Source organism: Chiloscyllium plagiosum, unplaced genomic scaffold (assembly GCF_037043375.1).
Source record: "Chiloscyllium plagiosum isolate Xiang-an unplaced genomic scaffold, Cpla_swu_hap1 HiC_scaffold_53Y, whole genome shotgun sequence".
In the NCBI taxonomy this organism is placed as follows: domain Eukaryota; kingdom Metazoa; phylum Chordata; class Chondrichthyes; order Orectolobiformes; family Hemiscylliidae; genus Chiloscyllium; species Chiloscyllium plagiosum.
Genome location: NW_028270192.1, coordinates 6,879,317 through 6,906,669, shown reverse-complemented (window position 1 = coordinate 6,906,669; position 27,353 = coordinate 6,879,317).

Here is a 27,353-nt window from a genome sequence, read left to right as displayed (position 1 = left end):
TCTCTGGGATTCTATCACACACACTCTGGGATTCCCTCGCTCAGAAACACTCAGGGATTCCCTATATCTCACACACACTCTGGGATTCGCTATCTCTCACACACACTCTGGGATTCCCTATCTCTCACACACTCTCCGGGATTCCGTATCTCTCTCACACACTCTGGGATTCCCTATCTCACACAAACTCTGGGATTCCCTATCTCTCACGCACACTCTGGGATTCCCTATCTCTCACACACATTCTGGGATTCCGTCACACACAATCGGGGAATCCCTATCTTTCACACACACTCTGGGATTCCCTATCTCTCTCACACACTCTGGGATTCACTATCTCACACACACTCTGGGATTCCCGCTCTCTCACACACACTCTGGGATTCCGTCTCTCTCACACAAACTCTGGGTTTCCGCATCTCTCACACACACTCTGGGATTCCCTATCGCTCACACGCAATCTGGAATTCCCTGTCACACACACACTCTGGGATTCCCTATCTCTCACACTCACTCAGGGATTCCCTATCTCTCAAACACACTCTGGGATTCCCTATCTCTCACACATTCTGGAATTCCGTCTCTCACACACACTCTGGGATTCCCTATCTCTCACACACACTCTGGGATTCCCTCTTGCACACACACACTGGGATTTCGTATATCTCACACACACTCTGGGATTCCCTATCCCTCACACACACTCTGGGATTCCCTCTTGCACACACACACTGGGATTTCGTATATCTCACACACACTCTGGGATTCCCTATCTCTCACACGCACACTGGGATTTCTTATCTCTCACACACACTCTGGGATTCCCTACCTCTCACACTCACTCTGGGATTCACTATCTCCCTCACACACTCTGGGATTCACTATCTCACACACACTCTGGGATTCCGCATCTCTCACACACACTCTGGGATTCCCTATCTCTCACACACAATCTGGAATTCCCTCCCAGACACACACTCTGGGATTCCCTATCTCTCATACTAACTCAGGGATTCCCTATCTCTCACACACACTCTGGGATTCCCTATCTCTCACACACTCTGGAATTCCATCTCTCACACACACTCTGGGATTCCCTATCTCTCACACTCACTCTGGGAACCCCTATCTCTCACACACACTCTGGGATTCCCTCTCTCACACACACTCTGGAATTCCGCATCTCTCACACACTGTGGGATTCCCTATCTCTCACAAACACTCTGGGATTCCCTCTCTCACACACACTCTGGTATTCCATATCTCAAACACACTCTGGGATTCCCTATCTCTCACACACACTCTGGGATTCCCTCTCTCACACACACTCTGGGATTCCCTGTGTCTCACACACAGTCTGGGATTCCCTCTCTCACACACACTCTGGAATTCCGCATCTCTCACACACACTCTGGGATTCCCTATCTCTCACAAACACTCTGGGATTCCCTCTCTCACACACACTCTGGCATTCCCAATCTCTCACACACACTCTGGGATTTACTCTCTCTCACACACTCTGGTATTCCCTATCACTCACACACACTCTGGGATTCCCTATCTCTCACACTCACTCTGGGATTCCCTATCTCTCATACACTCTGGTATTCCTTATCTCTCACTCACACTCTGGGACTCTCTGGGATTCTATCACACACACTCTGGGATTCCCTCGCTCAGAAACACTCAGGGATTCCCTATATCTCACACACACTCTGGGATTCGCTATCTCTCACACACACTCTGGGATTCCCTATCTCTCACACACTCTCCGGGATTCCGTATCTCTCTCACACACTCTGGGATTCCCTATCTCACACAAACTCTGGGATTCCCTATCTCTCACGCACACTCTGGGATTCCCTATCTCTCACACACATTCTGGGATTCCGTCACACACAATCGGGGAATCCCTATCTTTCACACACACTCTGGGATTCCCTATCTCTCTCACACACTCTGGGATTCACTATCTCACACACACTCTGGGATTCCCGCTCTCTCACACACACTCTGGGATTCCGTCTCTCTCACACAAACTCTGGGTTTCCGCATCTCTCACACACACTCTGGGATTCCCTATCGCTCACACGCAATCTGGAATTCCCTGTCACACACACACTCTGGGATTCCCTATCTCTCACACTCACTCAGGGATTCCCTATCTCTCAAACACACTCTGGGATTCCCTATCTCTCACACATTCTGGAATTCCGTCTCTCACACACACTCTGGGATTCCCTATCTCTCACACACACTCTGGGATTCCCTCTTGCACACACACACTGGGATTTCGTATATCTCACACACACTCTGGGATTCCCTATCCCTCACACACACTCTGGGATTCCCTCTTGCACACACACACTGGGATTTCGTATATCTCACACACACTCTGGGATTCCCTATCTCTCACACGCACACTGGGATTTCTTATCTCTCACACACACTCTGGGATTCCCTACCTCTCACACTCACTCTGGGATTCACTATCTCCCTCACACACTCTGGGATTCACTATCTCACACACACTCTGGGATTCCGCATCTCTCACACACACTCTGGGATTCCCTATCTCTCACACACAATCTGGAATTCCCTCCCAGACACACACTCTGGGATTCCCTATCTCTCATACTAACTCAGGGATTCCCTATCTCTCACACACACTCTGGGATTCCCTATCTCTCACACACTCTGGAATTCCATCTCTCACACACACTCTGGGATTCCCTATCTCTCACACTCACTCTGGGAACCCCTATCTCTCACACACACTCTGGGATTCCCTCTCTCACACACACTCTGGAATTCCGCATCTCTCACACACTGTGGGATTCCCTATCTCTCACAAACACTCTGGGATTCCCTCTCTCACACACACTCTGGTATTCCATATCTCAAACACACTCTGGGATTCCCTATCTCTCACACACACTCTGGGATTCCCTCTCTCACACACACTCTGGGATTCCCTGTGTCTCACACACAGTCTGGGATTCCCTCTCTCACACACACTCTGGAATTCCGCATCTCTCACACACACTCTGGGATTCCCTATCTCTCACAAACACTCTGGGATTCCCTCTCTCACACACACTCTGGCATTCCCTATCTCACACTCACTCTGGGATTCCCTATCTCTCACACACACTCTTGGATTCCCTATCTCTCACACACACTCTGGGATTCCCTCTCTCACACACACTCTGGGATTCCTTGTGTCTCACACACACTCTGGGATTCCCAATCTCTCACACACACTCTGGGATTTACTCTCTCTCACACACTCTGGTATTCCCTATCACTCACACACACTCTGGTATTCCCTATCTCTCACACTCACTCTGGGATTCCCTATCTCTCATACACTCTGGTATTCCTTATCTCTCACTCACACTCTGGGACTCTCTGGGATCCTATCACACACACTCTGGGATTCCCTCGCTCAGAAACACTCAGGGATCCCCTATATCTCACACACACTCTGGTATTCGCTATCTCTCACACACACTCTGGGATTCCCTATCTCTCACACACACTCCGGGATTCCGTATCTCTCTCACACACTCTGGGATTCCCTATCTCACACAAACTCTGGGATTCCCTATCTCTCACGCACACTCTGGGATTCCCTATCTCTCACACACATTCTGGGATTCCGTCACGCACAATCGGGGAATCCCTATCTTTCACACACACTCTGGGATTCCCTATCTCTCTCACACACTCTGGGATTCCCTATCTCACACACACTCTGGGATTCCCGCTCTCTCACACACACTCTGGGATTCCGTCTCTCTCACACAAACTCTGGGTTTCCGCATCTCTCACACACACTCTGGGATTCCCTATCGCTCACACGCAATCTGGAATTCCCTGTCACACACACACTCTGGGATTCCCTATCTCTCACACTCACTCAGGGATTCCCTATCCCTCACACACACTCAGCGATTCCCTATCTCTCACACACACTCTGGGATTCCCTCTCTCACACACACTCTGGGATTCTCTGTGTCTCACACACACTCTGGGATTCCCTATCTCTCACACACTCTGGAATTCCGTCTCTCACACACACTCTGGGATTCCCTATCTCTCACACTGACTCTGGGAATCCCTATCTCTCACACACACTCTGGGATTCCCTCTCTCACACACACTCTGGAATTCCGCATCGCTCACACACACTCTGGGATTCCCTATCTCTCACAAACACTCTGGGATTCCCTCTCTCACACACACTCTGGCATTCCCTATCTCACACTCACTCTGGGATTCCCTATCTCTCACACACACTCTTGGATTCCCTATCTCTCACACACACTCTGGGATTCCCTCTCTCACACACACTCTGGGATTCCCTGTGTCTCACACACACTCTGGGATTCCCAATCTCTCACACACACTCTGGGATTTACTCTCTCTCACACACTCTGGTATTCCCTATCACTCACACACACTCTGGGATTCCGTATCTCTCACACTCACTCTGGGATTCCCTATCTCTCATACACTCTGGTATTCCCTATCTCTCACTCACACTCTGGGACTCTCTGGGATTCTATCACACACACTCTAGGATTCCCTCGCTCAGAAACACTCAGGGATTCCCTATATCTCACACACACTCTGGGATTCGCTATCTCTCACACACACTCTGGGATTCCCTATCTCTCACACACACTCCGGGATTCCGTATCTCTCTCACACACTCTGGGATTCCCTATCTCACACAAACTCTGGGATTCCCTATCTCTCACACACACTCTGGGATTCCCTATCTCTCACACACATTCTGGGATTCCGTCACACACAATCGGGGAATCCCTATCTTTCACACATACTCTGAGATTCCCTATCTCCCTCACACACTCTGGGATTCACTATCTCACACACACTCTGGGATTCCGCATCTCTCACACACACTCTGGTATTCCCTATCTCTCTCACACAATCTGGAATTCCCTCCCACACACACACTCTGGGATTCCCTATCTCTCATACTAACTCAGGGATTCCCTATCTCTCACACACACTCTGGGATTCCTTCTCTCTCACACACACTCTGGGATTCCGCATCTCCCACACACAATCTGGAATTCCCTCTCACACACACACTCTGGGATTACCAATCTCTCACACTCACTCAGGGATTCCCTATCTCTCACACACACTCTGGGTTTCCCTATCTCTCACACACTCTGGACTTCCCTCTCTCACAAACACTCTGGAATTCCCTATCTCTCACACTCACTCTGGGAATCCCTATCGCTCACACGCACTCTGGGATTCCCTCTCACACACACACTCTGGAATTCCGCATCTCTCACACACACTCTGGGATTCCCTATCTCTCACAAACACTCTGGGATTCCCTCTCTCACACACACTCTGGCATTCCCTATCTCAAACACACTCTGGGATTCCCTATCTCTCACACACACTCTGGGATTCCCTCTCTCACACACACTCTGGGATTCTCTGTGTCTCACACACACTCTGGGATTCCCTATCTCTCACACACACTCTGGGATTCCCTATCTCTCACACACTCTGGAATTCCGTCTCTCACACACACTCTGGGATTCCCTATCTCTCACACTGACTCTGGGAATCCCTATCTCTCACACACACTCTGGGATTCCCTCTCTCACACACACTCTGGAATTCCGCATCTCTCACACACACTCTGGGATTCCCTATCTCTCACAAACACTCTGGGATTCCCTCTCTCACACACACTCTGGCATTCCCTATCTCACACTCACTCTGGGATTCCCTATCTCTCACACACACTCTTGGATTCCCTATCTCTCACACACACTCTGGGATTCCCTCTCTCACACACACTCTGGGATTCCTTGTGTCTCACACACACTCTGGGATTCCCAATCTCTCACACACACTCTGGGATTTACTCTCTCTCACACACTCTGGTATTCCCTATCACTCACACACACTCTGGGATTCCCTATCTCTCACACTCACTCTGGGATTCCCTATCTCTCATACACTCTGGTATTCCTTATCTCTCACTCACACTCTGGGACTCTCTGGGATTCTATCACACACACTCTGGGATTCCCTCGCTCAGAAACACTCAGGGATTCCCTATATCTCACACACACTCTGGGATTCGCTATCTCTCACACACACTCTGGGATTCCCTATCTCTCACACACTCTCCGGGATTCCGTATCTCTCTCACACACTCTGGGATTCCCTATCTCACACAAACTCTGGGATTCCCTATCTCTCACGCACACTCTGGGATTCCCTATCTCTCACACACATTCTGGGATTCCGTCACACACAATCGGGGAATCCCTATCTTTCACACACACTCTAGGATTCCCTATCTCTCTCACACACTCTGGGATTCACTATCTCACACACACTCTGGGATTCCCGCTCTCTCACACACACTCTGGGATTCCGTCTCTCTCACACAAACTCTGGGTTTCCGCATCTCTCACACACACTCTGGGATTCCCTATCGCTCACACGCAATCTGGAATTCCCTGTCACACACACACTCTGGGATTCCCTATCTCTCACACTCACTCAGGGATTCCCTATCTCTCAAACACACTCTGGGATTCCCTATCTCTCACACATTCTGGAATTCCGTCTCTCACACACACTCTGGGATTCCCTATCTCTCACACACACTCTGGGATTCCCTCTTGCACACACACACTGGGATTTCGTATATCTCACACACACTCTGGGATTCCCTATCCCTCACACACACTCTGGGATTCCCTCTTGCACACACACACTGGGATTTCGTATATCTCACACACACTCTGGGATTCCCTATCTCTCACACGCACACTGGGATTTCTTATCTCTCACACACACTCTGGGATTCCCTATCTCTCACACTCACTCTGGGATTCACTATCTCCCTCACACACTCTGGGATTCACTATCTCACACACACTCTGGGATTCCGCATCTCTCACACACACTCTGGGATTCCCTATCTCTCACACACAATCTGGAATTCCCTCCCACACACACACTCTGGGATTCCCTATCTCTCATACTAACTCAGGGATTCCCTATCTCTCACACACACTCTGGGATTCCCTATCTCTCACACACTCTGGAATTCCGTCTCTCACACACACTCTGGGATTCCCTATCTCTCACACTCACTCTGGGAACCCCTATCTCTCACACACACTCTGGGATTCCCTCTCTCGCACACACTCTGGAATTCCGCATCTCTCACACACTGTGGGATTCCCTATCACTCACAAACACTCTGGGATTCCCTCTCTCACACACACTCTGGTATTCCATATCTCACACACACTCTGGGATTCCCTATCTCTCACACACACTCTGGGATTCCCTCTCTCACACACACTCTGGGATTCCCTGTGTCTCACACACACTCTGGGATTCCCTCTCTCACACACATTCTGGAATTCCGCATCTCTCACACACACTCTGGGATTCCCTATCTCTCACAAACACTCTGGGATTCCCTCTCTCACACACACTCTGGCATTCCCTATCTCACACTCACTCTGGGATTCCCTATCTCTCACACACACTCTTGGATTCCCTATCTCTCACACACACTCTGGGATTCCCTCTCTCACACACACTCTGGGATTCCTTGTGTCTCACACACACTCTGGGATTCCCAATCTCTCACACACACTCTGGGATTTACTCTCTCTCACACACTCTGGTATTCCCTATCACTCACACACACTCTGGGATTCCCTATCTCTCACACTCACTCTGGGATTCCCTATCTCTCATACACTCTGGTATTCCTTATCTCTCACTCACACTCTGGGACTCTCTGGGATTCTATCACACACACTCTGGGATTCCCTCGCTCAGAAACACTCAGGGATCCCCTATATCTCACACACACTCTGGGATTCGCTATCTCTCACACACACTCTGGGATTCCCTATCTCTCACACACACTCTGGGATTCCGTATCTCTCTCACACACTCTGGGATTTCCTATCTCACACAAACTCTGGGATTCCCTATCTCTCACGCACACTCTGGGATTCCCTATCTCTCACACACATTCTGGGATTCCGTCACACACAATCGGGGAATCCCTATCTTTCACACACACTCTGGGATTCCCTATCTCTCTCACACACTCTGGGATTCACTATCTCACACACACTCTGGGATTCCCGCTCTCTCACACACACTCTGGGATTCCGTCTCTCTCACACAAACTCTGGGTTTCCGCATCTCTCACACACACTCTGGGATTCCCTATCGCTCACACGCAATCTGGAATTCCCTGTCACACACACACTCTGGGATTCCCTATCTCTCACACTCACTCAGGGTTTCCCTATCTCTCAAACACACTCTGGGATTCCCTATCTCTCACACATTCTGGAATTCCGTCTCTCACACACACTCTGGGATTCCCTATCTCTCACACACACTCTGGGATTCCCTCTTGCACACACACACTGGGATTTCGTATATCTCACACACACTCTGGGATTCCCTATCCCTCACACACACTCTGGGATTCCCTCTTGCACACACACACTGGGATTTCGTATATCTCACACACACTCTGGGATTCCCTATCTCTCGCACGCACACTGGGATTTCTTATCTCTCACACACACTCTGGGATTCCCTACCTCTCACACTCACTCTGGGATTCACTATCTCCCTCACACACTCTGGGATTCACTATCTCACACACACTTTGGGATTCCGCATCTCTCACACACACTCTGGGATTCCCTATTTCTCACACACAATCTGGAATTCCCTCCCACACACACACTCTGGGATTCCCTATCTCTCATACTAACTCAGGGATTCCCTATCTCTCACACACACTCTGGGATTCCCTATCTCTCACACACTCTGGAATTCCGTCTCTCACACACACTCTGGGATTCCCTATCTCTCACACTCCCTCTGGGAACCCCTATCTCTCACACACACTCTGGGATTCCCTCTCTCACACACACTCTGGAATTCCGCATCTCTCACACACTGTGGGATTCTCTATCTCTCACAAACACTCTGGGATTCCCTCTCTCACACACACTCTGGTATTCCATATCTCACACACACTCTGGGATTCCCTATCTCTCACACACACTCTTAGATTCCCTATCTCTCACACTCACTCTGGGATTCCCTATCTCTCACAAACACTCTGGGATTCCCTCTCTCACACACACTCTGGTATTCCATATCTCACACACACTCTGGGATTCCCTATCTCTCACACACACTCTTAGATTCCCTATCTCTCAGACATACTCTGGGATTCCCTATCTCTCACACTCACTCAGGGATTCCCTATCTCTCACACACACTCTGGGATTCCCTATCTCTCACACACTCTGGAATTCCGTCTCTCACACACACTCTGGGATTCCCTATCTCTCACACTCACTCATCTCTGACACACACTTTGGGATTCCCTATCTCTCACACACACTCTGGGATTCCCTATCTCTCATACACACTCTGGGATTTCCTATCTCTCACACACTCTGGGATTCCCTATCATTCACACACACTCTGGGATTCCCTATCTCTCACACAATCTGTGTGTGAAAGATAGGGATTCCCTGATTGTGTGTGAGGGAATCCCAGATTGTGTGTGAGAGATAGGGAATCCCAGAGTGTGTGTGAGAGATAGGGAATCACAGAGTTTGTGTGAGAGATGGGGAATCCCAGAGTGTGTGTGAGATATGGAATACCAGAGTGTGTGTGAGAGAGGGAATCCCAGAGTGTTTGTGAGAGATAGGGAATCCCAGAGTGTGTGAGAGATGCAGAATTCCAGAGTGTGTGTGAGAGAGGGATTCCCAGAGTGTGTGTGAGAGATAGGGGTTCCCAGAGTGAGTGTGAGAGATAGGGAATCCCAGAGTGTGTGTGAGAGACGGAATTCCAGAGTGTGTGAGAGATAGGGAATCCCAGAGTGTGTGTGAGAGATAGGGAATCCCTGAGTTAGTATGAGAGATAGGGAATCCCAGAGTGTGTGTGTGGGAGGGAATTCCAGATTGTGTGTGAGAGATAGGGAATCCCAGAGTGTGTGTGAGAGATGCGGAATCCCAGAGTGTGTGTGAGATAGTGAATCCCAGAGTGTGTGAGGGAGATAGGGAATCCCAGAGTGTGTGTGAAAGATAGGGATTCCCCGATTGTGTGTGAGGGAATGCCAGATTGTGTGTGAGAGATAGGGAATCCCAGAGTGTGTGTGAGAGATAGGGAATCACAGAGTTTGTGTGAGATAGGGAATCCCAGAGTGTGTGAGAGAGATAGGGATACCCAGAGTGTGTGTGAGAGATGCGGAATCCCAGAGTGTGTGTGAGATAGTGAATCCCAGAGTGTGTGAGGGAGATAGGGAATCTCAGAGTGTGTGTGAGAGATAGGGATACCCAGAGTGTGTGTGAGAGATGCGGAATCCCAGAGTGTGTGTGAGATAGTGAATCCCAGAGTGTGTGAGGGAGATAGGGAATCTCAGAGTGTGTGTGAAAGATAGGGATTCCCCGATTGTGTGTGACGGAATCCCAGAATGTGTGTGAGAGATAGGGAATCCCAGAGTGTGTGTGATAGATAGGGAAACACAGAGTTTGTGAGAGATAGGGAATCCCAGAGTGTGTGAGAGAGATACGGAATCCCGGAGTGTGTGTGAGAGATAGGGATTCCCAGAGTGTGTGTGAGAGATTAGGGAATCCCAGAGCGTGTGAGAGAGATAGGAAATCCCAGAGTGTGTGTGAGAGATAAGGAATCCTAGAGTGTGTGTGAGAGATAGAGAATCCCAGAGTGTGTGTGAGAGATAGGGAATCCCAGAGTATGTGTGAGAGATAGGGAATCACAGAGTGTTGGTGAGTGATAGGGAATCCCAGAGTGTGCGAGAGATAGGAAATCCCAGAGTTTGTGTGAGAGATAGAGAATCCCAGAGTGTGTGTGAGAAATCGGGAATCCCAGAGTATGTGTGAGAGATAGGGAATCCCAGAGTGTTGGTGAGTGATAGGGAATCCCAGAGTGTGTGTGAGAGAGGGAATCCCAGAGTGTGTATGAGAGATAGGGAATCCCAGAGTGTGTGTGAGAGATAGGGAATCCCAAAGTGTGTGTCAGAGATGCGGAATCCCAGAGTGTGTGTGAGAGATAGGGAATCCCAGAATGAGTGTGAGGGAGAGGGAATCCCACAGTGTGTGTGAGAGATAGGGAATCCCAGAGTGTGTGTGAGAGATAGGGAATCCCAGAGTTTGTGTGAGATAGGGAATCCCAGAGTGTGTGAGAGAGATACGGAATCCCGGAGTGTGTGTGAGATAGTAAATCCCAGAGTGTGTGTGAGAGATTGGGAATCCCAGAGTGTGTGTGAGACACAGGGAATCCCAGAGTGTGTGTGAGATATAGGGAATCCCTGAGTGTTTCTGAGCGAGGGAATCCCAGAGTGTGTGTGATAGAATCCCAGAGAGTCCCAGAGTGTGAGTGAGAGATAGGGAATACCAGAGTGTATGAGAGATAGGGAATCCCAGAGTGAGTGTGAGAGATAGGGAATCCCAGAGTGTGTGTGAGAGATAGGAAATACCAGAGTGTGTGAGAGATAGTAAATCCCAGAGTGTGTGTGAGAGATTGGGAATCCCAGAGTGTGTGTGAGACACAGGGAATCCCAGAGTGTGTGTGAGAGAGGGAATCCCAGAGTGTGTGTGAGAGATAGGGAATCCAAGAGTGTGTGTGAGAGATAGGGAATCCCAGAGTGAGTGTGAGATAGGGAATGCCAGAGTGTGTGTGAGAGAGGGAATCCCAGAGTGTTTGTGAGAGATAGGGAATCCCAGAGTGTGTGTGAGAGATGCGGAATTCCAGAGTGTGTGTGAGAGAGGGAATCCCAGAGTGTGTGTGAGAGATAGGGATTCCCAGAGTGAGTGTGAGAGATAGGGAATCCCAGAGTGTGTGTGAGAGACGGAATTCCAGAGTGTGTTTATCTCTCATAAACACTCTGGGATTCCCTATCTCACACACACTCAGTCTGGGATTCCCTATCTCTCACACACACTCTGCGATTCCGTATCTCTCACACACACTCTGGAATTCCCTATCACTCACACACACACTCGGGGAATCCCTATCTTTCTCACACACTCTGGGATTCCCTATCTCTCTCACACACTCTGGGATTCACTATCTCACACACACGATCTGGGATTCCCTATCTCTCACACACACTCTGGGATTCCTTCTCTCTCACACACACTCTGGAATTCCGCATCTCTCACACACACTCTGGGATTCCCTATCTCTCACACACAATCTGGAATTCCCTCTCACACACACACACACACACACTCTGGGATTCCCTATCTCTCACACTCACTCAGGGATTCCCTATCTCTCACACACACTCTGGGATTCCCTATCTTTCACACACTCTGGAATTCCGTCTCTCACACACACTCTGGGATTCCCTATCTCTCTCACACACTCTGGGATTCCCTCTCTCACACACACTCTGGGACTCCCTATCTCTCACTCACACTCAGTTATTCCATCATGCACACACACTCTGGGATTCCCTATATCTCACACACACTCTGGGATTCCCTATCTCTCACTCACACTCAGTTATTCCATCATGCACACACACTCTGGGATTCCCTATATCTCACACACTCTCTGGGATTCGCTATGTCTCACATACACTCTGGGATTCCCTCTCGCACACACACTCTGGGATTCCCTATCTCTCAAACACACTCTGGGATTCCGTCTCTCTCACACACACTCTGGGTTTCCGCATCTCTCACACACACTCTGGGATTCCCTATCGCTCACACGCAATCTGGAATTCCCTCTCACACACACACTCTGGGATTCCCTATCTCTCACACACACTCTGGGATTCCCTATCTTTCACACACTCTGGAATTCCGTCTCTCACACACGGTGGGCGGCACGGTGGCACAGTGGTTGTGGGCGGCACGGTGGCACAGTGGTTAGCACTGCTGCCTCGCAGCGCCAGAGACCCGGGTTCAATTTCCGACTCAGGCGACTGACTGTGTGGAGTTTGCACGTTCTCCCTGTGTCTGTGTGGGTTTCCTCCGGGTGCTCCGGTTTCCTCCCACAGTCCAAAGATGTGCAGGTTAGGTGAATTGGCCATGCTAAATTGCCCGTAGTGTTAGGTAAGGGGTAGATGTAGGGGTATGGGTGGGTTTCGCTTCGGCGGGTCGGTGTGGACTTGTTGGGCCGAAGGGCCTGTTTCCACACTGTAATCTAATCTAAAAAAAAACTCTGGGATTCCCTATCTCTCTCACACACTCTGGGATTCCCTCTCTCACACACACTCTGGGACTCCCTATCTCTCACTCACACTCAGTTATTCCATCATGCACACACACTCTGGGATTCCCTATATCTCACACACACTCTGGGATTCCCTATCTCTCACTCACACTCAGTTATTCCAACATGCACACACACTCTGGGATTCCCTATATCTCACACACTCTCTGGGATTCGCTATGTCTCACATACACTCTGGGATTCCCTCTCGCACACACACTCTGGGATTCCCTATCTCTCAAACACACTCTGGGATTCCCGCTCTCTCACACACACTCTGGGATTCCGTCTCTCTCACACACACTCTGGGTTTCCGCATCTCTCACACACACTCTGGGATTCCCTATCGCTCACACGCAATCTGGAATTCCCTCTCACACACACACTCTGGGATTCCCTATCTCTCACACTCACTCAGGGATTCCCTATCTCTCAAACACACTCTGGGATTCCCTATCTCTCACACATTCTGGAATTCCGTCTCTCACACACACTCTGGGATTCCCTACCTCTCACACTCACTCTGGGAATCCCTATCTCTCACACACACTCAGGGATTCCCTCTCTCACACACACTCTGAAATTCCGCATCTCTCACACACACTCTGGGATTCCCTCTCTCACACACACTCTGGTATTCCATATCTCACACACACTCTGGGATTCCCTCTCTCACACACACTCTGGGATTCCCTGTGTCTCACACACACTGGGAGATTCCCGATCTCTCACACACACTCTGGGATTTCCTATCTCTCACACACTCTGGTATTCCCTATCACTCATACAGACTCTGGGATTCCCTATCTCTCACACATACTCTGGGATTCCCTATCTCTCACACACACTCTGGGATTCTCTATCTCTCACACACACTCTAGGATTCCTTATCTCTCACACACACTCTGGGATTCCGTATCTCTCTCACACACTCTGGGATTCCCTTTCTCTCACACACACTCTGGGATTCTCTATCTCTCACACACACTCTGGGATTCCCTATCTCTCACTCACACTCTTGGATTCCCTTTCTCTCTCACACACTCTCGGATACCCAATCTCTCACACACTCTCTGGGATACCCAATCTCTCACACACACTCTGGGATTCCCTATCTCTCACACACACTCTGAGATTCCCCATCTCTCTCACACAATCTGGGATTCCCTGTCTCTCACACACACTCTGGGATTCCCTCTCTCTCACACACACTCTGGGATTCCCTCACACACACTCTGGGATTCCCTATTTCACACACACTCTGGGATTCCCTATCTCTCACACACACTCTAGGATTCTCTCTTGCACACAGACTTTGGGATTCCCTATCTCTCACATACACTCTGGGATTCCCTATCTCTCACACACACTCTGGGATTCCCAACCTCTCACACTCACTCTGAGATTCCCTATCTCCTACACACACTCTGGGATTCCCTCTCTCACACACACTCTGGAATTCCGCACCTCTCACACACACTCTGGGATTCCCTATCTCTCATAAACACTCTGGGATTCCATATCTCACACACACTCAGGGATTCCCTATCTCTCACAAACACTCTGGAATTCCCTCTCACACACTCTGGGATTCCCTCTTTCTCACACTCAGTCTGGGATTCCCTATCTCTCACACACACTCTGGAATTCCCTATCACTCACACACACACTTTGGGATTCCCTATCTCTCACACATACTCTGGGATTCCCTATCTCTCACACACATTCTGGGATTCCGTCACACACACTCGGGGAATCCCTATCTTTCACACATGCTCTGGGATTCCCTATCTCCCTCACACACTCTGGGATTCACTATCTCACACACACTCTGGGATTCCGCATCTCTCACACACACTCTGGGATTCCCTCTCTCTCACACACAATCTGGAATTCCCTCCCACACACACACTCTGGGATTCCCTATCTCTCACACTCACTCAGGGATTCCCTATCTCTCACACACACTCTGGGATTCCCTTTCTCTCACACACTCTGGAATTCCGTCTCTCACACACACTCTGGGATTCCCTATCTCTCACACTCACTCTGGGAATCCCTATCTCTCACAAACACTCTGGGATTCCCTCTCTCACACACACTCTGGTATTCCCTATCTCTCACACACACTCTGGGATTCCCTATCTCTCACACACACTCTTAGATTCCCTATCTCTCACACACACTCTGGGATTCCCTATCTCTCACAAACACTCTGGGATTCCCTCTCTCACACACACTCTGGTATTCCATATCTCACACACACTCTGTGATTCCTTATCTCTCACACACACTCTTAGATTCCCTATCTCTCACACACACTCTGGGATTCCCTATCTCTCACACTCACTCAGGGATTCCCTATCTCTCACACACACTCTGGGATTCTCTATCTCTCACACATTCTGGAATTCCATCTCTCACACACACTCTGGGATTCCCTATCTCTCACACTCACTCTGGGAATCCCTATCTCTCACACACACTCTGGGATTCCCTCTCTCACACACACTCTGGAATTCCGCATCTCTCACACACACTCTGGGATTCCCTATCGCTCACAAACACACTGGGATTCCCTCTCTCACACACACTCCGATATTCCATATCTCACACACACTCTGGGATTCCCTATCTCTCACAAACACACTGGGATTCCCTCTCTCACACACACTCTGGTATTCCATATCTCACACACACTCTGGGATTCCCTATCTCTCACACACACTCTTAGATTCCCGATCTCTCACTCACACTCTGGGATTCCCTCTCTCACAACACACTCTGGGATTCCCTATCTCTCACACACACTCTGGGATTCTCTATCTCTCACACACACTCTGGGATTCCCTACCTCTCACTCACACTCTTGGATTCCCTTTCTCTCTCACACACTCTGGGATACCCAATCTCTCACACACTCTCTGGGATTCTCTCTCTCTCACACACACTCTGGGATTCTCTACCTCTCACACACACTCTAGGATTCCTTATCTCTCACACACACTCTGGGATTCCCTATCTCTCTCACACACTCTGGGATTCCCTAATCTCTCACACACACTCTGGGATTCTCAATCTCTCACACACACTCTGGGACTCTCTATCTCTCACACACACACTGGGATTCCCCATCTCTCACTCACACTCTTGGATTCCCTTTGTCTCTCACACACTCTGGGATACCCAATCTCTCAAACACTCTCTGGGATTCCCGATCACTCACACACACTCTGGGATTCCCTATCTCTCACACACACTCTTGGATTCCCCATCTCTCTCACACAATCTGGGATTCCCTATCTCTCACACACACTCTGGGATTCCCTCTCTCTCACACACACTCTGGGATTCCCTCACACACACTCTGGGATTCCCTATTTCACACACACTCTGGGATTCCCTATCTCCCACACACACTCTGGGATTCCCTCTTTCACACACACTCTGGGATTTCGTATATCTCACACACACTCTGGGATTCCCTACCTCTCACACACACTCTCGGATTCCCTATCTCGCACACACACTCTGGGATTCCCCATCTCTCTCACACAATCTGGGATTCCCTATCCCTCACACACACTCTGGGATTCCCTCTCTCTCACACACACTCTGGGATTCCCTCACACACACTCAGGGATTCCCTATTTCACACACTCTCGTATTCCATATCTCACACACACTCTGGGATTCCCTATCTCTCACACACACTCTGGGATTCCCTCTCTCTCACACACACTCTGGGATTCCCTCACACACACTCAGGGATTCCCTATTTCACACACACTCTGGGATTCTCTATCTCTCACACACACTCTGGGATTCCCTATCTCTCACTCACACTCTTGGATTCCCTTTCTCTCTCACACACTCTGGGACACCCAATCTCTCACACACTCTCTGGGATTCCCAATCTCTCACACGCACTCTGGGATTCCCTATCTCTCACACACACTCTGGGATTCCCCATCTCTCTCACACAATCTGGGATTCCCTATATCTCACACACACTCTGGGATTCCCTCTCTCACACACACTCTGGGATTCCCTCACACACACTCTGGGATTCCCTATCTCTCACACACACTCTGGGATTCCCTCTTGCACACACACACTGGGATTTCGTATATCTCAAACACACTCTGGGATTCCCTATCCCTCACACACACTCTGGGATTCCCTCTTGCACACACACACTGGGATTTCGTATATCTCACACACACTCTGGGATTCCCTACCTCTCACACTCACTCTGAGATTCCCTATCTCCTACACACACTCTGGGATTCCCTCTCTCACACACATTCTGGAATTCCGCATCTCTCACACACACTCTGGGATTTCCTATCTCTCATAAACACTCTGGGATTCCCTATCTCACACACACTCAGTCTGGGATTCCCTATCTCTCACACACACTCTGCGATTCCCTATCTCTCACACACACTCTGGGATTCCCTCTCTCACACACACTCTGGTATTCCATATCTCACACACACTCTGGGATTCCCTATCTCTCACACACACTCTTGGATTCCCTATCTCTCACACACACTCTGGGATTCCCTCTCTCACACACACTCTGGGATTCCCTGTGTCTCACACACACTGGGAGATTCCCGATCTCTCACACACACTCTGGGATTTCCTATCTCTCACACACTCTGGTATTCCCTATCACTCACACAGACTCTGGGATTCCCTATCTCTCACACACACTCTGGGATTCCCTATCTCTCATACACTCTGGTATTCCCTATCTCTCACACACACTCTGGGACTCTCTGGGATTCTATCACACGCACTCTGGGATTCCCTCGCTCAGACACACTCAGGGATTCCCTATATCTCACACACACTCTGTGATTCGCTATCTCTCACACACACTCTGGGATTCCCTATCTCACACAAACTCTGGGATTCCCTATCTCTCTCACACACTCTGGGATTTACTATCTCACACAAACTCTGGGATTCCCTATCCCTCACACTCACTCTGGGATTCCCTATCTCTCTCACACACTCTGGGATTCCCTATCTCTGACATACACTTTGGGATTCCCTATCTCTCACACACACTCTGGGATTCCCTATCTCTCATACACACTCTGGGATTCCCTCTCTCACACACACTCTGGGATTTCCTGTGTCTCACACACACTCTGGGATTCCCTATCTCTCACACACACTCTGGGATTTCCTATCTCTCACACACTCTGGGATTCCCTATCACTCACACACACTCTGGGATTCCCTATCTCTCACACATACTCTGGGATTCCCTATCTCTCACACACACTCTGGGATTCTCTATCTCTCACACACACTCTAGGATTCCTTATCTCTCACACACACTCTGGGATTCCGTATCTCTCTCACACACTCTGGGATTCCCTTTCTCTCACACACACTCTGGGATTCTCTATCTCTCACACACACTCTGGGATTCCCTATCTCTCACTCACACTCTTGGATTCCCTTTCTCTCTCACACACTCTCGGATACCCAATCTCTCACACACACTCTAGGATTCCTTATCTCTCACACACACTCTGGGATTCCCTATCTCTCTCACACACTCTGGGATTCCCTAATCTCTCACACACACTCTGGGATTCCCTATCTCTCACACACACTCTGGGATTCTCTATCTCTCACACACACTCTGGGATTCCCTATCTCTCACTCACACTCTTGGATTCCCTTTCTCTCTCACACACTCTGGGATACCCAATCTCTCACACACTCTCTGGGATTCCCAATCTCTCACACGCACTCTGGGATTCCCTATCTCTCACACACACTCTGGGATTCCCCATCTCTCTCACACAATCTGGGATTCCCTATCTCTCACACAAACTCTGGGATTCCCTCTCTCACACACACTCTGGGATTCCCTCACACACACTCTGGGATTCCATTTTTCACACACACTCTGGGATTCCCTATCTCTCACACACACTCTGGGATTCCCTCTGCACACACACACTGGGATTTCGTATATCTCACACACACTCTGGGATTCCCTATCCCTCACACACACTCTGGGATTCCCTCTTGCACACACACACTGGGATTTCGTATATCTCACACACACTCTGGGATTCCCTATCTCTCACACACACACTGGGATTTCTTATCTCTCACACACACTCTGGGATTCCCTACCTCTCACACTCACTCTGAGATTCCCTATCTCCTACACACACTCTGGGATTCCCTCTCTCACACACATTCTGGAATTCCGCATCTCTCACACACACTCTGGGATTCCCTATCTCTCATAAGCACTCTGGGATTCCCTATCTAACACACACTCAGTCTGGGATTCCCTACCTCTCACACACACTCTGCGATTCCCTATCTCTCACACACACTCTGGAATTCCCTATCACTCACACACACACTCGGGGAATCCCTATCTTTCTCACACACTCTGGGATTCCCTATCTCTCTCACATACTCTGGGATTCACTATCTCACACACACGATCTGGGATTCCCTATCTCTCACACACACTCTGGGATTCCTTCTCTCTCACACACACTCTGGAATTCCGCATCTCTCACACACACTCTGGGATTCCCTATCTCTCACACACAATCTGGAATTCCCTCTCACACACACACACACACACACTCTGGGATTCCCTATCTCTCACACTCACTCAGGGATTCCCTATCTCTCACACACACTCTGGGATTCCCTATCTTTCACACACTCTGGAATTCCGTCTCTCACACACACACTGGGATTCCCTATCTCTCTCACACACTCTGGGATTCCCTCTCTCACACACACTCTGGGACTCCCTATCTCTCACTCACACTCAGTTATTCCATCATGCACACACACTCTGGGATTCCCTATATCTCACACACACTCTGGGATTCCCTATCTCTCACTCACACTCAGTTATTCCATCATGCACACACACTCTGGGATTCCCTATATCTCACACACTCTCTGGGATTCGCTATGTCTCACATACACTCTGGGATTCCCTCTCGCACACACACTCTGGGATTCCCTATCTCTCAAACACACTCTGGGATTCCCGATCTCTCACACATACTCTGGGATTCCCTATCTCTCACATACACTCTGGGATTCCCTCTCGCACATGCACTCTGGGATTCCCTATCTCTCACACACACTCTGGGATTCCCTATCTCTCACTCACACTCAGTTATTCCCTCATGCACACACACTCTGGGATTCCCTATATCTCACACACACTCTGGGATTCCAGATCTCTCACACACACTCTGGGATTCCCCATCTCTCACATACACTCTGGGTTTCCCTATCTCACACACACTGTGGGCTTCCCTATCTCTCACACACACTCTGGAATTCCCTCTCTCACACACACTCTGGAATTCCGCATCTCTCACACACACTCTGGGATTACCTATCTCTCATAAACACTCTGGGAATCCCTATCTCACACACACTCAGGGATTCCCCATTTCTCACAAACACTCTGGAATTCCCTCTCACACACACTGTGGGCTTCCCTATCTCTCACACACACTCTGGAATTCCCTCTCTCACACACACTCTGGAATTCCGCATCTCTCACACACACTCTGGGATTACCTATCTCTCATAAACACTCTGGGAATCCCTATCTCACACACACTCAGGGATTCCCCATTTCTCACAAACACTCTGGAATTCCCTCTCACACACACTCTGGGATTCCCTATCACTCACACACACACTCTGGGATTCCCTATCTCTCACACACACTCAGGGATTCCCTATCTCTCACACACATTCTGGGATTCCGTCACACACACTCGGGGAATCCTTATCTTTCACACACACTCTGGGATTCCCTATCTCTCTCACACACTCTGGGATTCACTATCTCAGACACACTGTGGGATTCCCGCTCTCTCACACACACTCTGGGATTCCGTCTCTTTCACACACGCTCTGGGATTCCCTATCTCTCACACTCACTCAGGGATTCCCTATCTCTCAAACACACTCTGGGATTCCCTCTCTCACACACACTCTGGGATTCCCTATCTCTCACAAACACTCTGGGATTCCCTCTCTCACACACACTCTGGGATTCCCTATCTCTCACACTCACTCAGGGATTCCCTATCTCTCAAACACACTCTGGGATTCCCTATCTCTCACACATTCTGGAATTCCGTCTCTCACACACACTCTGGGATTCCCTATCTCTCACACTCACTCTGGGAATCCCTATCTCTCACACACACTCAGGGATTCCCTCTCTCACACACACTCTGGGATTCCCTATCTCTCACAAACACTCTGGGATTCCCTCTCTCACACACACTCTGGTATTCCATATCTCACACACACTCTGGGATTCCCTATCTCTCACACACACTCTTGGATTCCCTATCTCTCACACACACTCTGGGATTCCCTCTCTCACACACACTCTGGGATTCCCTGTGTCTCACACACACTGGGAGATTCCCGATCTCTCACACACACTCTGGGATTCCCTATCTCTCACAATCACTCTGGGATTCCCTCTCTCACACACACTCTGGTATTCCATATCTCACACACACTCTGGGATTCCCTATCTCTCACACACACTCTTGGATTCCCTATCTCTCACACACACTCTGGGATTCCCTCTCTCACACACACTCTGGGATTCCCTGTGTCTCACACACAGTGGGAGATTCCCGATCTCTCACACACACTCTGGGATTTTCTATCTCTCACACACTCTGGTATTCCCTATCACTCACACAGACTCTGGGATTCCCTATCTCTCACACACACTCTGGGATTCCCTATCTCTCATACACTCTGGTATTCCCTATCTCTCACACACACTCTGGGACTCTCTGGGATTCTATCACACGCACTCTGGGATTCCCTCGCTCAGACACACTCAGGGATTCCCTATATCTCACACACACTCTGTGATTCGCTATCTCTCACACACACTCTGGGATTCCCTATCTCACACAAACTCTGGGATTCCCTATCTCTCTCACACACTCTGGGATTTACTATCTCACACAAACTCTGGGATTCCCTATCCCTCACACTCACTCTGGGATTCCCTATCTCTCTCACACACTCTGGGATTCCCTATCTCTGACATACACTTTGGGATTCCCTATCTCTCACACACACTCTGGGATTCCCTATCTCTCATACACACTCTGGGATTCCCTCTCTCACACACACTCTGGGATTTCCTGTGTCTCACACACACTCTGGGATTCCCTATCTCTCACACACACTCTGGGATTTCCTATCTCTCACACACTCTGGGATTCCCTATCACTCACACACACTCTGGGATTCCCTATCTCTCACACATACTCTGGGATTCCCTATCTCTCACACACACTCTGGGATTCTCTATCTCTCACACACACTCTAGGATTCCTTATCTCTCACACACACTCTGGGATTCCGTATCTCTCTCACACACTCTGGGATTCCCTTTCTCTCACACACACTCTGGGATTCTCTATCTCTCACACACACTCTGGGATTCCCTATCTCTCACTCACACTCTTGGATTCCCTTTCTCTCTCACACACTCTCGGATACCCAATCTCTCACACACACTCTAGGATTCCTTATCTCTCACACACACTCTGGGATTCCCTATCTCTCTCACACACTCTGGGATTCCCTAATCTCTCACACACACTCTGGGATTCCCTATCTCTCACACACACTCTGGGATTCTCTATCTCTCACACACACTCTGGGATTCCCTATCTCTCACTCACACTCTTGGATTCCCTTTCTCTCTCACACACTCTCGGATACCCAATCTCTCACACACTCTCTGGGATTCCCAATCTCTCACACGCACTCTGGGATTCCCTATCTCTCACACACACTCTGGTATTCCCCATCTCTCTCACACAATCTGGGATTCCCTATCTCTCACACAAACTCTGGGATTCCCTCTCTCACACACACTCTGGGATTCCCTCACACACACTCTGGGATTCCATTTTTCACACACACTCTGGGATTCCCTATCTCTCACACACACTCTGGGATTCCCTCTGCACACACACACTGGGATTTCGTATATCTCACACACACTCTGGGATTCCCTATCTCTCACACACACTGGGATTTCTTATCTCTCACACACACTCTGGGATTCCCTACCTCTCACACTCACTCTGAGATTCCCTATCTCCTACACACACTCTGGGATTCCCTCTCTCACACACATTCTGGAATTCCGCATCTCTCACACACACTCTGGGATTCCCTATCTCTCATAAACACTCTGGGATTCCCTATCTCACACACACTCAGTCTGGGATTCCCTATCTCTCACACACACTCTGCGATTCCCTATCTCTCACACACACTCTGGAATTCCCTATCACTCACACACACACTCGGGGAATCCCTATCTTTCTCACACACTCTGGGATTCCCTATCTCTCTCACACACTCTGGGATTCACTATCTCACACACACGATCTGGGATTCCCTATCTCTCACACACACTCTGGGATTCCTTCTCTCTCACACACACTCTGGAATTCCGCATCTCTCACACACACTCTGGGATTCCCTATCTCTCACACACAATCTGGAATTCCCTCTCACACACACACACACACTCTGGGATTCCCTATCTCTCACACTCACTCAGGGATTCCCTATCTCTCACACACACTCTGGGATTCCCTATCTTTCACACACTCTGGAATTCCGTCTCTCACACACACACTGGGATTCCCTATCTCTCTCACACACTCTGGGATTCCCTCTCTCACACACACTCTGGGACTCCCTATCTCTCACTCACACTCAGTTATTCCATCATGCACACACACTCTGGGATTCCCTATATCTCACACACACTCTGGGATTCCCTATCTCTCACTCACACTCAGTTATTCCATCATGCACACACACTCTGGGATTCCCTATATCTCACACACTCTCTGGGATTCGCTATGTCTCACATACACTCTGGGATTCCCTCTCGCACACACACTCTGGGATTCCCTATCTCTCAAACACACTCTGGGATTCCCGATCTCTCACACATACTCTGGGATTCCCTATCTCTCACATACACTCTGGGATTCCCTCTCGCACATGCACTCTGGTATTCCCTATCTCTCACACACACTCTGGGATTCCCTATCTCTCACTCACACTCAGTTATTCCCTCATGCACACACACTCTGGGATTCCCTATATCTCACACACACTCTGGGATTCCCGATCTCTCACACACACTCTGGGATTCCCCATCTCTCACATACACTCTGGGTTTCCCTATATCACACACACTGTGGGCTTCCCTATCTCTCACACACACTCTGGAATTCCCTCTCTCACACACACTCTGGAATTCCGCATCTCTCACACACACTCTGGGATTACCTATCTCTCATAAACACTCTGGGAATACCTATCTCACACACACTCAGGGATTCCCCATCTCTCACAAACACTCTGGAATTCCCTCTCACACACACTCTGGGATTCCCTATCACTCACACACACACTCTGGGATTCCCTATCTCTCACACACACTCAGGGATTCCCTATCTCTCACACACATTCTGGGATTCCGTCACACACACTCGGGGAATCCCTATCTTTCACACACACTCTGGGATTCCCTATCTCTCTCACACACTCTGGGATTCACTATCTCACACACACTCTGGGATTCCCGCTCTCTCACACACACTCTGGGATTCCGTTTCTCTCACACACGCTCTGGGTTTCCGCATCTGTCACACACACTCTGGGATTCCCTATCGCTCACACGCAATCTGGAATTCCCTCTCACACACACACTCTGGGATTCCCTATCTCTCACACTCACTCAGGGATTCCCTATCTCTCAAACACACTCTGGGATTCCCTATCTCTCACACATTCTGGAATTCCGTCTCTCACACACACTCTGGGATTCCCTATCTCTCACACTCACTCTGGGAATCCCTATCTCTCACACACACTCAGGGATTCCCTCTCTCACACACACTCTAGGATTCCCTATCTCTCACAAACACTCTGGGATTCCCTCTCTCACACACACTCTGGTATTCCATATCTCACACACACTCTGGGATTCCCTATCTCTCACACACACTCTTGGATTCCCTATCTCTCACACACACTCTGGGATTCCCTCTATCACACACACTCTGGGATTCCCTGTGTCTCACACACACTGGGAGATTCCCGATCTCTCACACACACTCTGGGATTCCCTATCTCTCACAAACACTCTGGGATTCCCTCTCTCACACACACTCTGGTATTCCATATCTCACACACACTCTGGGATTCCCTATCTCTCACACACACTCTTGGATTCCCTATCTCTCACACACACTCTGGGATTCCCTCTCTCACACACACTCTGGGATTCCCTGTGTCTCACACACACTGGGAGATTCCCGATCTCTCACACATACTCTGGGATTTCCTATCTCTCACACACTCTGGTATTCCCTATCACTCACACAGACTCTGGGATTCCCTATCTCTCACACACACTCTGGGATTCCCTATCTCTCATACACTCTGGTATTCCCTATCTCTCACACACACTCTGGGACTCTCTGGGATTCTATCACACGCACTCTGGGATTCCCTCGCTCAGACACACTCAGGGATTCCCTATATCTCACACACACTCTGTGATTCGCTATCTCTCACACACACTCTGGGATTCCCTATCTCACACAAACTCTGGGATTCCCTATCTCTCTCACACACTCTGGGATTTACTATCTCACACAAACTCTGGGATTCCCTATCCCTCACACTCACTCTGGGATTCCCTATCTCTCTCACACACTCTGGGATTCCCTATCTCTGACATACACTTTGGGATTCCCTATCTCTCACACACACTCTGGGATTCCCTATCTCTCATACACACTCTGGGATTCCCTCTCTCACACACACTCTGGGATTTCCTGTGTCTCACACACACTCTGGGATTCCCTATCTCTCACACACACTCTGGGATTTCCTATCTCTCACACACTCTGGGATTCCCTATCACTCACACACACTCTGGGATTCCCTATCTCTCACACATACTCTGGGATTCCCTATCTCTCACACACACTCTGGGATTCTCTATCTCTCACACACACTCTAGGATTCCTTATCTCTCACACACACTCTGGGATTCCGTATCTCTCTCACACACTCTGGGATTCCCTTTCTCTCACACACACTCTGGGATTCTCTATCTCTCACACACACTCTGGGATTCCCTATCTCTCACTCACACTCTTGGATTCCCTTTCTCTCTCACACACTCTCGGATACCCAATCTCTCACACACACTCTAGGATTCCTTATCTCTCACACACACTCTGGGATTCCCTATCTCTCTCACACACTCTGGGATTCCCTAATCTCTCACACACACTCTGGGATTCCCTATCTCTCACACACACTCTGGGATTCTCTATCTCTCACACACACTCTGGGATTCCCTATCTCTCACTCACACTCTTGGATTCCCTTTCTCTCTCACACACTCTCGGATACCCAATCTCTCACACACTCTCTGGGATTCCCAATCTCTCACACGCACTCTGGGATTCCCTATCTCTCACACACACTCTGGGATTCCCCATCTCTCTCACACAATCTGGGATTCCCTATCTCTCACACAAACTCTGGGATTCCCTCTCTCACACACACTCTGGGATTCCCTCACACACACTCTGGGATTCCATTTTTCACACACACTCTGGGATTCCCTATCTCTCACACACACTCTGGGATTCCCTCTGCACACACACACTGGGATTTCGTATATCTCACACACACTCTGGGATTCCCTATCCCTCACACACACTCTGGGATTCCCTCTTGCACACACACACTGGGATTTCGTATATCTCACACACACTCTGGGATTCCCTATCTCTCACACACACACTGGGATTTCTTATCTCTCACACACACTCTGGGATTCCCTACCTCTCACACTCACTCTGAGATTCCCTATCTCCTACACACACTCTGGGATTCCC